We start from the raw sequence: 19,210 nt of genomic DNA, 5'->3' as shown, positions 1-19,210 counted from the left end.
TCAATTGGCTCAAGAATTGGCCAAGAATCCAGTATGTCACTCTAGGACAAAGCACATTGATGTCAGAGAGTACTTCATCAAAGAAAGAGTGTTACTTGGTGACATCACACTGCAGCATTGTGATAGCAAAGAGAATGTTGCAGACAAATTTACCAAACCACTCGGTAAAGAGCTATTCGAGAAACACCAACTAGCTCTTGGTTTGATGCAAAGGAAGGACATTCCCATTAAAGGGGTGTGATGGAATGTAATGCTTAGTCCTTTGATTCCCCAGAATCATCATCTTGAGGTAAGGCCTACTTCATGATGTTGATCTTGAGGGAAGGTGTTGAGAGTTCACACTCAAGATCATGTGATCACATGTGCATAGCACCATCATGTGATCATATGTGCATAGCACTAACCCAATAGAGTGCTATAAAGGAAATGGTTAGATCCCCTAACCCTAACCTTGAATGGGTTTGTATATATTCTACATTTTCAACTAAATCTAGTGTATAGTTAGTCATTTGTGGTGTGCTCTCTAGCTGTGCCCTCTCTCCTCATCTCCACTCTTCTCCTCTCCCCTCTTCATATTTTGTCAGAGTGGTGTCTAATATAGGGACAAGAGAAGAATTCCAACACAAGGAGACCAATGAAGAATACCAATGATCCATACTCATTTACCCTTACCCACTTATTTTCCCATGCCTTCTCTTTAGGTGTTGATAAAGCTGCTACAATCTGCTTCACAATATTAGTTTAATGTGACATTGACTGATTGGAATGCCTCTTTATATGAGAAAATATTTGATTTCACTCTTCACTGCATCACGCTTTGCATGCTAGATGGTACGATATTCCATGCTTAGCCCAGCTTATTGCATTAAATTCTTTTTAGGAGACAATGGAGGAGATGATGGAGAGGCTGAAGAACATGCACATTCCCAAGACTCAGATTATGCCCCCCCCCCAATAAGAAAAGAGTACTTTGTTGTGAAAATCTTGAGGCCTTCATCAACATCTCGGAGGAACCCATACAGCATGGACATAAAGATGCTAGAGGTGAGTATGTCTTCTAAGGTGGTGACATGAAGAAATGGGTGGAATTGATCGTGGGAACAAAGGGTGTCCACTATAGAGCGAACATTTCTACTCCAGGTGAGTGCAATGCAATCACATTATAAAAGAAGTCAGATATCATTGGGATCACATTACATTTAGGGGTGGTAGTAGGCATGGTGAAGATGAGTGGGTGAGAGCAGTGGAGCAGATGAGTAGGGGAGCAGATGAGTGATGAGAGTTGGACGAGGAAGTATGGATCAAAGTAAAGCAAGGACGAAAGAAAGCTAGAGGAGAGTGTGCGGAGAAAAGTAGCAGAGCGTGTGGAGAAAAATAGTAGAGCAGGGGCAGATGAGAGCAACTCCTGGGGCGCCAACTCCCTTTAGTGAGAAAACCTATCAAAATCTTGAGTATGAGATGAATTTAACAATATGCCATGAGTAGAAATTATTAAAATTAACATGGTTGTGTTCTACACTAAAAGAGCTTCAAATATATCTTTACACCTTGAAACTTTGGTAAAACATGAAAAGGTTACATTAATTTGAAAGGAGATGGGTTTTCATATTTTAGTGTATTTTTTGTTTTTAAACCTCCCCTCATCCCAAAGACCCCCCCCTTGGGACTAACATATTATGAAAAATATGTATAAAAATCTTAAAATCTTGCATATCTTTCAAGGTATATATATACCTTATACTTTGTGGGAGAGGGGACATGAAATTATATATTTTTCCCTTGCAAAATTTGAAAATTTTAAACAAAATCCATGCATATTATATATGGACCTGGTCCCCTCCCATACCCTAGAATTTGGATGAGGGTAGTAACATATTACATATTGAGTTGGCACCCTAGGGAGCAACGTAGTAAAATACCAAATGCCACGGATCTTATGTATTATAAAGTTCAAGCCACCATGGTGGTTGGAGGCTCAGAGGACCGGGATTCCATCGATATTAATTGAAGGCCACCGTAGTGGAATTTTAGGAGCCACCCCAGACAGGTTGGTAATCATGAAGCAGATGTCCGATGATGGTAACTGGTAGGTGAGCAGGCGATTGTGATGGTAATTAATTGCCAGCCTGGTGGCCACGACACATGTAAATGATGAGAGCCACCACCACCAGGTAGTAATTACCACAAAAGTAAATCACGAAGACTAATCACCTCTAATCACTCATTACCATGCACTCTAGTACTCTACTGAGCATGCAAACCTTGTGACTGGTAATTTATTGCATCGTAGTAATCATGCATGCAAGCCTAGTGGTGGTAACTAGAAGGTGAATAAATATGGGCCTTTGCAGTGGCTGGTAATTAATTGCCAGCCCAGTGGAATCTTAGCCATGAAAGACGTGGCTAATGAGAGCCACCACCACTAGGCAGTAATTACCACAAAAGCAAATCACAAAGCCTAATCACCTCTAATCACTCATTACCATGCACTCTAGTACTCTACTGAGCATGCAAGCTTGCTGACTAGTAATTTACTGCACTCGTAGTAATCATGCATGCAAGCTTGGTGGTAGTAACTAGCAGGTGAGTAATTACAGGCCGCTGTGTGTGAAGAGAGTGGGAGAGAAATAAGGAGTCTCACTTGCAGCTTTCTCACATACACAATGGGGGAATACACACAAAGGTGGAGGCTGAAAACAGTTTTCCTCTTCTTAGTTGTGAAAGCCAAAAGAACTCTCTCTTAGTACAAAAGGAATAGGTGAACCCTATATGTGGGTCTCAAACCAAACTCAGCTAACCTAGGTGGCATACTAACTGAGCCACTAACTAGAGTACATATAGATAGCTATCATCTAGCTATTATTCATGGGCATTGTACCAACTGCATTTGCAGCTAACAAGTCAGTGACATAAATGCACAACGGTCACCCTGGCATATCACGAGTGGAGCTCGATATCTCAACACTCCCCCTCGAGATCTCAATCCCAATTCCTGCACATCAAGTAGGTCTCTGAACTTGCGCAGCTTCTCTACCCCCAATGCCTTTGTGAATATGTCAGCTACTTGATCCTCTGTGCTGACATAAACTAGATCAATAAAACCTACTAGAATCTTCTTCCGCACATAGTGATAATGCACCTCAATATACTTTGTTCTAGCATGATAGACTGGGTTATTTCCCAAGTGTATACTACTCATGTTGTCACAATAAATGACAACTGGCCCATCTATATGATGCATATCATAAAGTAGCTTATGCAACCAAGCTGCCTCACATGCAGCCATTGCTGCACCCCTGTACTCAGCCTCTGTCCTCGACAAGGCAACTGTAGGCTGTTTCTTGCTGCTCCAAGTGATTGTAGCACTCCCAGAAGAGAACACATATCCACTGGTAGATCGTTTATCAAAAATACTACCAGCCCAATCAGCATCAGTGTATCCACGCAACTATATCTGAACCCCAGTCTCATAAAATAGTCTATACTGCAATGCGGACTTCACATACCTCAGTATGTATCTAGTCGCATCCAAATGCGGTCTCCTTGGAGCTTGCATAAATTGACTTACCAACCCAATAGCATAGCTCAAATCTGGCCTAGTAATAGTCATATAAATCAAACTTCCTACTATGTGTCTGTACATAGTAGGGTCTTCCAGAAGCTCACCTACATCTACGCTCAACTTCACATTCTGCTCCAAAAGAACTGAAATAGGCTTACAGCCTGTCATCCCATAATTGGAGAGCATGTCCATTGAAGATAGTGGGAGAGAAGGAAGGATCTCACTTGCGGCTTTCTCACATACACAATGGGGGAATACACACAAAGGTGGAGGCTGAAAATAGTTTTCCTCTTCTTAGTTGTGAAAGCCAAAAGAACTCTAGTACAAAGAAATAGAAGAACCCTATATGTGGGTCTCAAACCAAACTCAGCTAACTAAGGTGGCATACTAACTGAGCCACGAACTAGAGTACATAAGGATAGCTGTCATTCAGCTATTATTCATGGGCAGTGTATCAACTGCATCTGCAACTAACAAGTCGGTGACATAAATGCACAATAGTCACCCTGGCATATCACGAGTGGAGATCGATATCTCAACACTCCCCCTCGAGCTCAATCCCAATTCCTGCACACCAGCAGGTCTCTAAACTTGCGCAGCTTCTCTATGCCCAATGCCTTCATGAATATGTCAGCTACCTCATCCTTTGTGCTGACATAAACTAGATCACTAAGACCTAGTAAAACCTTCTCCCGCACATAGTGATAATGCACCTCAATGTGCTTTGTTCTAGCATGATAGACTGGGTTATTTGCCAAGTGTATACTGCTCATGTTGTCACAATAAATGACAACTGGCACATCTGTAGATTGATGCATATCATAAAGTAGCTTATGCAACCAAGCTACCTCACATGCAGCCATTGCTGCACCCCTATACTCAGCCTCTATGCTCGACAAGGCAACTGTAGGCTGTTTCATGCTGCTCCAAGTGACTGCAGCACTCCCAAAAGAGAACACATATCCATTGGTAGATCGTCTATCAGAAATACTACTAGCCCAATCAACATCAGTGTATCCATGCAACTGTATGTGAACCCCAGTCTCATAAAATAGTCCATACCGCAATGTGGACTTCACATACTTGAGTATGCATCTAGCTGCATCCAAATGCGGTTTCCTTGGAGCCTGCATAAACTAACTTACCAATCCAACAGCATAGCTCAAATCTGGCTTGGTAATAGTCATATAAATCAAACTCCCTACTATGCGTCTGTACATAGTAGGGTCTTCCAGAAGCTCACCTACATCTGCACTCAGCTTCACATTCTGCTCCAAAGGAACTGAAATAGGCTTACAGCGTGTCATCCCATATTTGGACAGCATGTCCAATCCATACTGCCTCTGCAAGAGCCGTATCCCACTTGGTGATCTAATCACCTCAATGCCCAAGAAATAACGCAGCTCTCCCAAATCCTTCATCTCAAACTTCTGCTTCAATAGCATTTTCACATGAAGGATATCTTCATCACTATCACCTGTGATGATCAAATCATCAACATAAATGACAAGCACCATAATAACTTTCTCTGTTTTTCTCACATAAAGTGAGAAATATGCCTTGGAAATCTCAAAGCCAATAGTGACAAGATATTGTCCTATCTTGTCAGACCATGCTCTAGGTGCTTACTTCAAGCCATACAAGGCTTTCTTCAACCTGCAAACAAACTCAGGATGAACAGCATGAACATAACCTGGTGGCTCCTCCATAAAGACCTCTTCTTGCAAATCACCATGCCAGAAGGCATTCTTTACATCCATCTGATGTAAAGACCATCCCTTTGATGCAGCCATAGCAATGATTGCTCTTATGATTGCAATCCTTGCAACTCGATTGAATGTTTCTTCATAATCAATGCCATATGTCTGTTCATACCCCTTGACAAATAATATTGCCTTGTATCCATTCACAGAACCATCTGCATTGTGCCTCACCTTATAAACCCACTTAGAGCCAATTGCATTCTTGTCTTTAGGCAAAGGCACCAATTCCCATGTAGCATTTGCTTCCAACGCATCCATTTCTTCATCCATGGCTTTCTCCCATTTTTCTTTTCCCATGGCTTGCTCAAAAGAAGTGGGTTTTGGTTCCTGTATCACTTTGACCATATAGGCATAGTGAATGGCTGTAAATCCATCATATTTCAGCCTATCCACAGGATACCTAGCTCTGGTAGACCTACGCAAAATAGGCTCACTTCCAAGTGCTCTCAAAACATCCTTAGTCTTCCTTACTCTAGGTGTAACAACAGAAGGAATACCCAACTCATCATCAATGCTCTGTTTTGAGCCACTGGATTCACCATCCACATAATAGTGACCTGCATTCACATCAAACATGGGCTGATCTACCTTCTCTTTTTCTTTTTGTGATACCTACATACCACTATCTGCATTGCTTTGAGGACATTCTCCTGATCTCAATCTGCCTGTCCATGGCGAAGTATGTGAACCACTGCTAGAGGACACTGCAGGTCCACTAATATTTTGTGATTGCTATTGTGAATTATGTGCAGCATTACCCTTTTGTGCATCTACATCATCAATCACATTTACAGGTTTATACAACTGCTCATCTCATCAAAAACAACATCTCTACTCACTGTAAACTTACGAGTAGAAGGATTATAGCATCTATACCCTTTTTGCTATAGAGAATAACCAATAAAGATGCACTTCTCAGCTTTTGGATCCAACTTGGAACTCAACTCATCTGGCACATGAACATAGGCAATGCAACCAAAAATTTTCAAATGAGAAATATATGGTTTCCTAACAGTATATATCTCCTCTGGCATCATGCCATGTATTGCCGCGGTGGGAGTCCTATTCATTATGTAAACTGCTGTAGCAACTGCTTCAGCCCAATAATAATCTGGTAGGTCTTTTTCATTTAGCATGGCCCGAGATACCTCTCCAATATGCCTCTTTTTCCTTTCTGCAAGTCCATTTTGCTATGGGGTATGACTGCATGAATATTGCTGCTTTATGCCATGCTCCTGCAGGAACCTTGCAAACTCATTTGAGAGGTACTCTCCCCCTCCATCTGACCTTAGGCATTTTATTTGCAGGCCTGTTTCTTTTTCAACCATAGCTTTAAAAGCCTTGAAATGCCCAAACACTTCACTTTTCTTTTTCATAAAATACACCCAAACTTTTCTGCTGTAGTCATTAATAAAAGTGACAAAATAATGACAGCCTCCAATAGATGCAGCTTTAGTAGTCCACACATCAGAGTGGATTAATTCCAATGGCTTCTTACTCTCTTGAACATGTCTAGGAAATGGTTTCCTTGCCTATTTTCCAAATTGACAGGATTTACATACCTTATGCATTTTTGCAACCTTGAATTTAGGCAATCTTGCAAAAATATTTTGGGCCTGCATTGATTTAAGTCACTATACATTAACATGACCAATGCGTTTATGCCAGATATCAATATCTGCAACTACACCGGTCCCATGTGCAAACCTTGCTGCACTCAATTCAAGCATGTCCACATCCAACATAAACATCCTGCCCTTCTTCTTTCCGTTTGCTATCAAGCGACCGTTATTTTTCATATCCTCAACAAAGCATCCATGAGGATTAAATCTAACCTGCAAGCCCTGCTCCACCATTTGACCAACAGAAACCAGGTTCTTGGTGATATTCAAGACATGAAATACATCAGATAGGTATTTCTTTTTCCAATCCTACATAGACAAAGGAATTTTACCAATCTAGTACACAATAGGATGTGCAGTATCATCACCAGTCTCCACAAATCCTGGTCTTTCCATTTTCCTTGCATCCTGCATCCATTCTACATGACCTATCATGTGGTTTGACACACCTGAGTCAACATACCACACATCATTGCTTTCCTTTGCACTTGTCATAGAATTGGTCATGTGCTGCACCATAAACAGATGCTCATTTCTGTCATCACCCTGTCTACTAGAAGATGCATAATTCCCTTGCTGCAATTTTCCATTCATGATGTCATTCTACTTTTTATAGTAGTCTTTAGCCATATGACCCATTTTACCATAGTAGTAGCATTCAACATTGCTGTTTGCATTTTGGCCTCTCTGCCATCCACCACGACCTCTTTGGCTCCCCCTGCCTCTAGAGTTACCACGTTCTCTTCCATAGGACTGGTTTTCTTGAGTTTGCTGCATATTTTGATTTCTACCATGGCCTCCAGATCGGCCTGCTCTACCTCTGCCTCTACCTCTTCCAGCATTTGAGTAGAAAATAGTTTCTTTTGAAGTTCCTCCAAAGAAGATGCACCACCATTTCTCTGCTCTCGAAAAATTAGAAGAGAAAACAACTCCTCAAAATCAGGAAATTCTTCACGGACGGCAATGGATGTCCGGAACTATGCATAATCCTTTCCTAGACCATTCAAGATCACAGAAACTAAATCATCATCTTCCACTGGTGACCCAATGGAAGCAAGTGCATCTGCAATTTTCTTTACCTTCATGTGGTAGTCATTGATGCTCATATTTTCTCTCTGCACATTGTGCAACTCCTGCTTGAGCTGCATTTTCTTGGCTTGCATATTTGTGCTGTACATTTTTGCCAAAGTATCCCATGCCTCCTTTGGCATACTTGCATCCTGAATATGCACAATCATAGAATCTGAAATATTGATAGACAGCCAGTACATAACTTTTCTGGCTCTCTCATGCCATCCTTTAAATGCCTACATTTCCTGTTGGTTGGGAACATTAGGAAGAACTGGTTCTCCTTCATTTCCTTTAATGAACTCCCAATAGCCTTTTCCCATAAGGAAATTCGTCATTCTAAACTTCCATGCTTGGAAGTTGTTCTTGTCAAGCTTTTCAATGACAATCTGTGAAAGAGAATCAGACACCATTACAGAACACTGCAAAAAACACAGCTTTTGCCTCACAAGGGCAAATTTGCAAAACTGACAAAAGTGGTATTTGACCACATAGTCACTTCCTAGTGACGATTTTGCATGAACTGGCAATAAGGATGATTCTGTAACTCCCAATATCTCTGCACATAGGCATACGATGCAATTTCTGTGGCAACTTTTCACCGACCTACAGAGCAGTGGTCACACAGCAAAAACAGGGCCTTTTTCTCAGTGCTTGCTGAGAACTTCCGCCTCCAAAACAGGCCCCGAAATGGCCTCGAATCAAAAAAATAAAGTCACCAAGGGCTAAGCCCTCCCCGTAGCATATACTGCCCTCTCGCCACACCGCGAAGGGCATCTCAATCTGAGACAATGCACTCTTGCACTTTCTCGCCGTGCTACCTGCAGAGATTTGCTCCCAAACTCGAAAAAGGAAAGAAACACTGGTCCTCTTACCAGGACACCGCGAACTTGGTTTGCTTTCTTCAGCTCCTTACCACGAACCAGGCTCTGATACCATGTGAAGATAGTGGGAGAGAAGGAAGGAGTCTCATTTGCGGCTTTCTCACATACACAATGGGGGAATACACACAAAGGTGGAGGCTAAAAATAGTTTTCCTCTTCTTAGTTGTGAAAGCCAAAAGAACTCTAGTACAAAGAAATAGAAGAACCCTATATGTGGGTCTCAAACCAAACTCAGCTAACTAAGGTGGCATACTAATTGAGCCACGAACTAGAGTACATAAGAATAGCTGTCATCCAGCTATTATTCATGGGCGGTGTACCAACCGCATCTGCAGCTAATAAGTCGGTGACATAAATGCACAACGGTCACCCTAGCATATCACGAGTGGAGCTCGATATCTCAACAGTCCAATCCATACTGCCTCTGCAAGAGCCATATCCTACTTGTCAATCTAATCACCTCAATGCCCAAGAAATAACACAGCTCTCCCAAATCCTTCAACTCAAACTTCTGCTTCAATAGCATTTTTACATGAAGGATATCTTCATCACTTTCACCTGTGATGATCAAATCATCAACATAAATGACAAGCAGCATAATGCCTTTCTCTGTTTTTCTCACATAAAGTGGGAAATCTGCCTTGGGAATCTGAAAGTCAATAGTGATAAGATACTGTCCTATCTTGTCAAACCATGCTCTGGGTGCTTGCTTAAAGCCATACATGTCTCTCTTCAACCTGCAAACAAACTTAGGATGAACAGCATGCACATAACCTAGTGGCTGCTCTATATACACCTCTTCTTGCAAATCACCATGCAAGAAGGCATTCTTTACAACCATCTGATGTAAAGACCATCCCTTTGATGCAGCCATAGCAATGACTGCTCTTACAATTGCCATCCTTGCAACCGGACTGAATGTTTCTTCATAATCAATGCCATATGTCTGTGCATACCCCTTGACAACTAATCTTGCCTTGTATCTGCTCACAGAACCATTTGCATTGTGCTTCACCTTATAAACCCACTTGCAGCCAATTGCATTCTTATCTTTAGGCAAAGGCACCAATTCCCATGTAGCATTTTCTTCCAAGGCATCCATGGCTTTCTCCCATTTTTCTTTTCCCATGGCTTGCTCAAAAGAAGTGGGTTCTGGTTCATGTATCACTTTGACCATATAGGCATAGTGAATGGCTGTAAATCCATTTTATTTCAGCCTATCCATAGGATACTTAACTCTGGTAGACGTGTGCAAAATAGGCTCACTACCAGTTGCTCTCAAAACATCCCTTGTCTTCCTTACTCTAGGTGTAGCAATAGAAGGAATACCCAACTCATCATCAAGGCTCCTGTTCTGAGCCACTGGATTCACGATCCACATAAGAGTGACCTGCATTCACATCAACCATGGGTTGATCTACTTTCTCTTTTCCCTTTTGTGATACTTGCATACCACTATCTGCATTGCCTTGAGGAGATTCTCCTGATCTCAATTTGCCTGTCCATGGCAAAGTATGTGAATCACTGCTAGAGGACACTATAGCTCCACTAATATTTTGTGATTGCTACTGTGAATTCTGTGCAGCATTACCATTTTGTGCATCTACATCATCAATCACATTTACTGGTTTATACCAGCTGCTCATCTCATCAAAAACACCTTTACTCACTATAAAGTTACACGTAGAAGGGTTATAGCATCTATAACCTTTTTGCTACGGAGAATAACCAATAAAGATGCACTTCTCAGCTTTTGGATCCAACTTGGATCTCAACCCATCTAGCACATGAACATAGGCAATGCAACCAAAAGCTTTCAAATGAAAAATATCTAGTTTCCTACTAGTATACCTCTCCTCTAGTGTCATGCCATGTATTTCTATAGTGGGAGTCCTGTTCATTATGTAGACTACTGTAGCAACTGCTTCAGACCAATAATAATCCGGCAGGTCTTTTTCTTTGAGCATGGCATGAGATACCTCTCTAATATGCCTATTTTCCTTTCTGCAAGTCCATTTTGTTGTGGGGTATGATTGCATGAATATTGCTACTTTATGCCATGCTCCTGTAGGAACCTTGCAAACTCATTTGAGAGGTACTCTCCCCCTCCATCTGGCCTTAGGCATTTTATTTGCAGGCATGTTTCTTTCTCAACCATAGCTTTAAAAGCTTTGAAATGCCCAAACACTTCACTTTTCTTTTTCATAAAATACACCCAAACTTTTTTGCTATAGTCATCAATAAAAGTGACAAAATAATGACAACCTCCAATAGATGCAGCTTTAGTTGTCCACACATCAAAGTGGATTAATTCCAATGGCCTCTTACTCTCTTGAACATGTCTAGGAAATGGTTTCCTTGCCTATTTTCCAAATTGATAGGCTTCACATACCTTGTGCATTTATGCAACCTTGAACTTAGGCAATCTTGCAACAATATTTTAGGCCTGCATTAATTTAAGTCATTGTACATTAACATGACCAATGTGTTTATGCCAGATATCAATATCTACAACTACATCGGTCCCATGTGCAAACATTACTGCACTCAATTTAGGCATGTCTGCATCCAGCGTAAACATCATGCCCTTCTTCTTCCCTTTTGCTATCAAGCGACCTTTATTTTTAATATCCTCAACAAAGCATCCATGAGGATTAAATCTAACCCGCAAGCCCTACTCAAACATTTGACTGACAGAAACCAGATTCTTGGTGACATTCGAGACATAAAATACATCATATAGGTATTTCTTTTTCCCATCCTACATAGACAAAGGAATTTTACAAATCTGCACAATAGGATGTGCAGTATCATCACCAGCCTCCACAAATCCAAGTCTTTCCATTTTCCTTGCATCCTGCATCCATTCTGCATGACCTATCATGTGGTTTGATGAACCTGAGTCAACATACCACACATCATTGCTCTCTTTTGCACTTGTCATAGAATTGGTCATGTGCTGCACCATAAACAAATACTCATTTCTGTCATCACTCTGTCTACTAGAGGATGCATAATTGCCTTGCTACAATTTTCCATTCATGATGTCATTCTACTTTTTATAGTAGTCTTTAGCCATAAGCCATATGACACCCATTTTACCATAGTAGTAGCATTCAACATTGCTGTTTGCATTTTGGCCTCTCTACCCCACACGACCTCTTTGGCTCCCCCTGCCTCTAAGGTTACCACGTCCTCCTCCATAGGACAGGTTTTCTTGAATTTGCTACATATTCTGATTTCTGCCACAGCCTCCAGATTGGCCTACTCTACCTCTGCCTCTACTTGTTCCAGCATTTGAGTAGAAGACAGCTTCTTTTGAAGTTCCTCCTGAAGAAGATGCACCACCATTTCTCTGCTCTTCAAAAATTAGAGGAGCAATCAACTCCTCAAAATCAAGAAAATTCTCACGGATGGCAATGGATGTCCGGAACTATGCATAATCCTTTCCTAGACCATTCAAGGTCACAGAAACTAAATCATCATCTTCCACTGGTGACCCAATGGAAGCAAGTGCATCTGCAATCTTCTTCACGTTCATGTGGTAGTCATTGATGCTCATATTTTCTCTCTGCACATTATGCAACTCATGCTTGAGCTGCATTTTCCTGGCTTGTGTATGTGTGCTATACATTTTTGTCAAAGTATCCCATGCCTCCTTCGGCGTGCTTGCATCCTGAATATGCACAATCATAGAATCTGAAATACTGATAGACATCCATAACTTTTCTAGCTCTCTCATGCCATCCTTTAAATGCCTGCAACTCCTGTTGATTGGGAACATTAGGAATAACTGGTTCTTGTTCAGCTCTAGTAATGAACTCCCAATAGCCTTTTCCCTTAAGGAAATTTGTCATTCTCAACTTCCATGCTTGGAAGTTGTTCTTGTCAAGCTTTTCAGTGACTATCTATGAAAGAGCATCAGACGCCATTACAAAACACTGCAAAAATATTTTGTCAGTGCAAAAAACACTTCTTCTGCCTCACAAGGGCAAATCTGCAAAACTGACGAAAGTGGTATTTGACCACACAGTCACTTCCTAGTGATGATTTTGAATCAACAGGCAATAAGAATGATTTTGTCACTCCCAATATCTCTGTACATAGGCATACGATGCAATTTCTGTGGTAACTTTTCACCGACCTATGGAACAGTGGTCACACAGCAAAAAACATGGCACTTTTTTGAGTGCCTATGGAAAACTTCCACCACCGAAACAAGCCCTGAAATGGCCTCGAATCAAAAAAATAATGTCACCAAGGGCATTGCCCTCTCCCGCAGCATATACTACCCTCTCGCCACACCACGAAGGGTGTCCCAATCTAAGACAATGCACTCTTGCAAACAGTGCACTCTTGCACTTTCCAGTTGTGCTACCTGCAGAGATTTGCTCCCAAACTCCAAAAAGGAAAGCAACACTAATCCTCTTACCAAGACACCGCGAACTTGGTTTTCTTTCTTGAGCTCCTTACTACGAACCAAGTTCTGATACCATGTGAAGAGAGTGGGAGAGAAGTAAGGAGTCTCACTTGCAGCTTTCTTACATACACAATGGGGGAATACACACAAAGGTGGAGGCTGAAAACAGTTTTCCTCTTCTTAGTTGTGAAAGCCAAAAGAACTCTCTCTTAGTACAAAAAGAATAGGTGAACCCTATATGTGGGTCTTAAACCAAACTTAGCTAACCTAGGTGGCATACTAACTAAGCCACTAACTAGAGTACATAAAGATAGCTGTCATCTAGCTATTATTCATGGGCGGTATACCAACCACATCTGCAACTAACAAGTCAGTGACATAAATGCACAACAGTCACCCTGGAATATCACGAGTGGAGCTCGATATCCCAACACTGTGGTGGCTGGTAATTCACTGCCAGCCTAGTGGAATCTTAGCCACCACAGATGCAAATGATGAGGATTTTTTTAAATACCCCTTGAATGCACATGATACATAGGGTTTCTAAGTAGTGTACCCTTTGAGATGCAAGCCCGGTGAGTAATTGTAGGCCAATACGCTGGACGGTAATTAACTACCAGCCCATTGGAGTCTTAGATGCCACCACAGACGTGGTTGATGCCACCATCTCTAATCACTTATTACCATTCAAGGTAGTATTGCCACCTTGAATTGATCAAAATTAGGGCCAACCATCACGGTGGCTCTCACCTTGACAGTTCCTTGTAGTTAGGCTACAAACTTAAGCCTCCACTCTTCCATTCCCTTCACTATTTCATCTTTTATCCCTCTTGGCCATTTCTTTCTCCCTTGCACTAGGAATGAAAACTTAAGCCTCCACTATTCCATTTCCTTCATTGTTTCATCTTCTATCCCTCTCGACGGTTTCTATCCCCCTTGGACTCTTCTTACAACTTCTATCCTCTCTCGCAATGGATCCCCCTAGACACAATAAGCTCTGAAAAAATTTTGTAGAGTTTAAAAGCTCCTCAGATGATCTTTCCTCCCTTTCTACACAGTCTGGGAGCTCCTCACACAATATGTCCTCCCCCTTTGCAGCATAATGGGAGAGCCTCTCCTCCCCTGATCTTAAAATTGTGACATCTAGGAGCTCCTCACTCGCTCTTCAAAATCCCAATTTGTATGCTCTTAGCAACTTCAACAGGTTGGTACAAGAGGTGAACATGAAGGAGGGACAAATAGCCTGTCAAGGTCTGAAGATTACTATCATTGAAAGCGTGATTGAAAATGCGCTAGGCATTCTTGGAGGCAATTTTCAAGCACACTTCTGTGCAAGGTCATGTCAAGGTGTGTGTAGGTTGCATGGCATTTACAAGGCGGAGGCATGTTGTAGGTACTTAATCTTCTAAGATTTGATGGGAGGAAGGTGTGAAAATTTGAATTTTATGGGATAACATTTTCAATCACCGCTGCCGGTTTCCACTTGTCTGACAATACATGTCTACACAATTGGATATCCCAAACAAGTGCAATGTGGCCTCAAATGCTTCAAAACAAATTGGCCAAAGGGCACACTATTGGGCTTGTTGCTATGTATTACAAAATGAAATGACCTTTGGCATGCTTATGAGCCATATAGCAAGCAAGTGCATGGAAAAAGAAACAATTCAAAATTATAACTAGTGTTGGATTTATTAAAAGATCTTTTCACATGCACAAATTGCACACTTTCAACTTCTTCCATGTTAAGGTGAATCTAGATACCAATACCCACAACTATCAATGTCTTAAGACCACCATGCAATAGTCCCACTAGTTTGGATTCCAAATTTTTAATCCATTTTGGTTGTCAACGAATCAAAACAAAGGTATGGAGCATGCCCTCAAATGCATGTACATCACTTTAGCACAACATTGGAGGCCCATTAATCTGTGCCTAATGTTCTCATTTAGGTGTTTCCTTGGGTTAAGGAGAAGCTCACGTAGTTTACTTTAGAATGATTACTTAGTTGCATGTATGTACATAACAAAATTTAGATGTTTTTTAATAAATTGCTATATCCTTTAGTCTTTAGGATGCATTCTTCACATGTAACATAGCACTTGTAATGCTTTAATGATCTCATTCCAAATACTTATTCCATATTTTTCTAATCTCAGGTTCAAGTTTGGAATGTGTACTACAACTTGAAGACAAAGTTTTCCGAATTACGTTGAGCAATGCAGAAGTTATGAGTCATGCAAGATACCTATATATAGAAAATTCCATGAACCTCACCAAAAATGGCTACACCCAAGCAAACAATGACCCATTGTCCCTCGTCCCATGCCGTTTCTGCCTCATGTATATATCTTATAACCTTAGGTTCCTGTACAATGGCACCTTGGAAGTATTCAAGCATTATCTTTGACTACATTCTCTTTGCTTCCATAATGGGGAACTGCTCCCATACAAGTTTGAGGATCTCCAATGCAGGCATCAATTCAAGAAATTGGTTTGTTTTTGGAGGCAGAATCACAAAGTTCTTTGCATAGTTCTTGGACATAACAAAATGTCTATCGCCATTTCTAAACATGGCGTAAATTGTGACTAAAGTGTTGTCCTTCCCTATTGTGATTCCGAGCACAGTGGCCCCCTGAAGCATATGGCATTTTCCAAACGTTGCACCCCATGGCTCCTCATGTTCCTCAAAATCCCTCTTTGTCATCGCTAAGAATAGCTTCTCTTTTTTTCCGACCAAGAACCAAACTCTCTTAGTGGCCTTAAGTACATTCCATTGCGGAATAATCTTTTCCATTGTGCATCAAGGTCATATCATTGACAAATACTAAAACATCAACATCTGTGACAATCTTGGTATGCTCCATGATTCCTATATGGAAAAACAATAAGGATAAGTCATTTTATATGTAATATACCACTATCACAATCTGCTAAATGATATTACAATGCGTATATACACAATATAACTTTAAATTTTAAATTAATGTCATTGGAAAAATAATTCCCTTAGTATAAATTTACAATGTGAATAAAATTGAACTTAACAAATTGAATTTAACAAATTAAAAATATAAATCAAATTAAATTTAAATTCTAACTAACCAATTTAAAACTTACATAAAATCTTTAAACTTAAACTCTAAACCAATGTAAATAAAAATTTAAATTCTATCTAGCCAATTTTAAACTTAAACTTTCTACCAATGTAAATAAAAATAAATTAATTTTTTTAAAAAGTACGGGAAACTTAAAATTTTACATTATTACTAATTTAATACTTATCTAACTGCTAAATTCAAATTTTAAATAAAATAAAATTTTAATTTTAAAAGAACATTATTTCTAAATTTAAAATTTAAATTCTTTTCATTTCATTTTTAATAATACTCCATTCTTACGATTATTACTTAGGTACAATTTTAACAAATATAAACTAAAAATTATAAAGGGGGGAGGGCGGGGGGGGGGTGCATGGCGAGATGAGGGAGAGGGGGGGAAATTCAAATTTTGAATTCTGAGGCTCTCATGATTTTATCCTCTTGTCGTACGATTCATTTCTTCTTATCTTCTCCTCATTTTCTACTTGGTACGACTTCATATGACTCTTTTCTCAACTTCTCCTGATTTTCATTCTTACTTTGTACGACTTCATTCGACTCACTACTCAACTTCTTATGGCTCACTTCACTTCAAAAGAGGAACGATTACATTTCTTAGCTTTTTAAAATATTTTCACATGCCCTTTAGCTTTGCTTTCATTTTATCCACTCCTCTCCCTCACTGAGAGCTCTCCTTCACCATCGTAGTGACCTCCCTTCACTCCTCTCCCTCACCACCGTGGCGACCTTCCTCTCCCTCACCACGACACTCCATTCCTCTCCCTCCACTCTCTTGTGCTCTCAGCTTTCACTCTCTCACTCTACCATGGCACTCCACTCTTGCTCTCTCACTATCCACTCACTACTCTCTACTACTCTCTCGTTGTTCCTCCGTTGTTCCCTCACCTCGGGGGGGTCACTCATCATATGTAACCCTATCACGTGAGTTCAACAGAAGGATATTTTTTATTTCTAAAATTTACAGAAATAAATATACATAAGGGACTATTTAAAATAGTTTTTGAAAAAATTTACAGATTTGCATAGAAAAGGGGTACATTTTATTAATGAAAAAATTTACACATAAGGGATTTTAAATATAGGCCTTGAACGCACGTGATATAGAGGGTTTATACATAGTGACCCCCCTGAGTCCCTCACTCTGTGCCCTCACACTCCACTCCATCCACTCCCTCACTCCTTGCTCTTGCTGCCATGGCCACTCCCTCACTCCTCACTCTCACTACCATGGCAGTGGCCATGGCCACTCTCTCCATTCACTCTCCACTCCCTTCAACCCCTCACTCCTCACTCTCACTATTGTGGCAGCAGTAGCTATGGTCACTCCCTCCCACTCCACTCCCTCCACTCCCTCACTCCCTCACTCCCTCACTCCTCACTCTCGTTGCCATGGCAATGGTTGTGGCTACTCTCGCACTCCACGTCTCTCCTCTCTCTTTCTCTTTTTAAACTTTTCTCTCTTTCTCTCTCTCTGTCTCTCTCTAATTTTTTTCCCTTAATATTTTTACAAGATCATAAATTTTGAAGGCGAACTTGAAACAGAATTGCCTAGAAAAGTATTTTAGTGGAAAATAATTTGAGTTTGAAGAAGAATGCTTTTCTTCCTCTTGCTCTTGCTTGTTGAATTGGGAGAATGAATGAGAGAAACAGAGAATATATAGGAAAAACTAGGGTTTTCTCCCATTGGATCCCTCCATTTTTCTCTCTTCATCATTGGCCCCCAATCCCTTATCCTCATCTCTCATTCCCTCCCATGCTCCTCTCCTCCCCTCCCACCTTTCCCACATCCACGTTTTCCCTCAACACTCCTCTCCCCTCTCCCTTTTCCTCATCCCACTCTTACCTCCCCACTCCCACTTCCACTTTTCATTAATTCCTCCCTCTCCTATCCCACGCCCTCCCATGTTCTTCTTTCCTTTCCTCTCTCATGTATTAAATTATATATAATATAATATATCTCTCCCTCCCTCTCTCTCTCTCTCTCTCTCTCTCTCTCTCTCTCACACACACACACACACACACATATACATATCTATGTGTGTATATATTACATACATATCTCTCCTTTTTTCAAATAAGCTTCTTCTAACACTCATGCATATTGTATGTATGTATGTATGCATGTATGAGTTAGAAGAAGCTTACCTGAAAATAGGAGAGATATGTATGTAATACACACTTTTAGCCGGAAAAGTTTTCGAGACCAGAGGCTAGAGGCTAAGTATGGCGACGCTCAAAGGCCATCGAGAAAAGGAGATCAAGAGGGCGAAGGGATGTCATAGGAGAGAGAAAGGAATTAGAAGTGGAGGGAAGGAAGAGGGAGACTATGACACAAGGGGAAAGGGAGAGGGGGAAGAGAAGCATGTACATGATAGGAGGAGGAATGTTGAGATGTAGACATCAAGGAAAGAGAACCATACTTTATTTGAAAGAAGGGAAGAGAGGGAAATATCAAAATACTAGCTAGGTGGCTTTACAAGAATGAGCGTGGCTCATCAAGGAATAGCCCCTTCCTTTTATAGCCAAGAGAGGGGGTCTCTCCTCATTAATGTATCCTCCCACATGCATGGTGTGTGTGGAAAAGTCTCCCATGTGGGCTAGGCGGTTACGCACTCTCAATTGTGTGCGACAACCCTTTGCCTCAATTTTCCACATAAATCAAGCCCCATATCTCAAGTCTATGATACTCCCTTGGTCTCTTTCCAATTTTATAATATGTTCAAACCTCTAGGAGGACAAGTGGAGGGTTGGCACAAGGAATCTTGCCA

The sequence above is a fragment of the Dipteris shenzhenensis genome, chromosome 9 (assembly GCF_047967505.1).
Source record: "Dipteris shenzhenensis isolate YYH24624 ecotype China chromosome 9, Dip_SZ_1.0, whole genome shotgun sequence".
NCBI lineage: Eukaryota > Viridiplantae > Streptophyta > Polypodiopsida > Gleicheniales > Dipteridaceae > Dipteris > Dipteris shenzhenensis.
Note: the sequence above shows the minus strand (reverse complement) of the source record.